Source organism: Triturus cristatus, chromosome 8 (assembly GCF_964204655.1).
Source record: "Triturus cristatus chromosome 8, aTriCri1.1, whole genome shotgun sequence".
Taxonomy (NCBI): Eukaryota; Metazoa; Chordata; class Amphibia; order Caudata; family Salamandridae; genus Triturus; species Triturus cristatus.
In genome coordinates, this window is record NC_140591.1 from 1,432,335,741 (window position 1) to 1,432,337,027 (window position 1,287).

Genomic DNA, 1,287 nt, shown 5'->3' on the forward strand with positions numbered 1-1,287 from the left:
ACCTATATATTTTTGAAAACTAGACACCCAGGGGAATCCAGGATGGGGTGACTTGACTGCCTCCCACAAGGGTATGTTACCCAGAATCCCTTGCAAACCTAAAAAATTGTGAAACAAAACATAGTTTCTCCACATTCCTGTGGTGGAAAGTTCCGGAATCTGCGTGGAGCCACAAATTTCCATCCACCCCGCGTTCCCCAAAGTCTTACGAGAAAAATGGTACCTCATTTGTGTGGGTCGGCTTAGTGCCCGCGACAGGAAACGGCGCAAAACGCAACGTGGTCACACCTCAATTTCGCAGTGAAAAATGACCCTTTTTTGGCAAAGTGCCTAGCTATAGTTTTTGAACCCTAGCTCTTCGGGCACCTTGGGAAACCTAGCAAACCTATACATTTTTGAAAACTAGACACCCAGGGGAATCCAGGATGGGTGACTTGACTGCCTCCCGCCAGGGTCTGTTACCCAGAATCCCTTGCAAACCTAAAAAATTGTCAAAAAACCCATATTTTCTCCACATTTCTGTGTCGTGGAAAGTTCAGGAATCTGCGTGGAGCCACAAATTTCCATCCACCCCGCGTTCCCCAAAGTCTTACGAGAAAAATGGTACCTCACTTGTGCGGGTCGGCCTAGTGCCCGCGGCAGGAAACGGCGCAAAACGCAACGTGGTCACACCTCAATATCGCAGTGAAAAATGACCCTTTTTTGGGAAAGTGCCTAGCTCTAGTTTTTGAACCCTAGCACCCAGAATCCCCTGCAAACCTCAATTTTAGCTGAAAAAAATCACATTTTTCACACACTTTTGTGTGGGAAAGTTGTGGCATCACCGGGCTCACTCAAATTTCCCACCACCCAGCGTTCCCCGGATCTCCCGGTAAAAATGGTGCCTCACTTGTGTGGGAGGCCCAAGTACCCGCGACAGGCAAGGGCCCAAAACGTAGTGAGGCGATATCAAAATTGCTTATCTCAAAACCACCTGGTTTTGCAAGGGGGGTCACTTGGGTTTTTGGCCCGGTGCTCGGTGGCCATCTAGGGAAACCTACCAAACCCATAAATTTCTGAAAACTAGACACCCGGGGGCTTCCAGGGAGGTATGGCTTGCGTGGATCCCCCAACGTTTCCTTACCCAGAATCCCCTGCAAACCTCAATTTTAGCTGAAAAAAATCACATTTTCCACACATATTTGTGTGGGAAAGTTGTGGCATCACCGGGCTCACTCAAATTTCCCACCACCCAGCGTTCCCCCGAGTCTCCCGGTAAAAATGGTGCCTCACTTGTGTGGGAGGCCC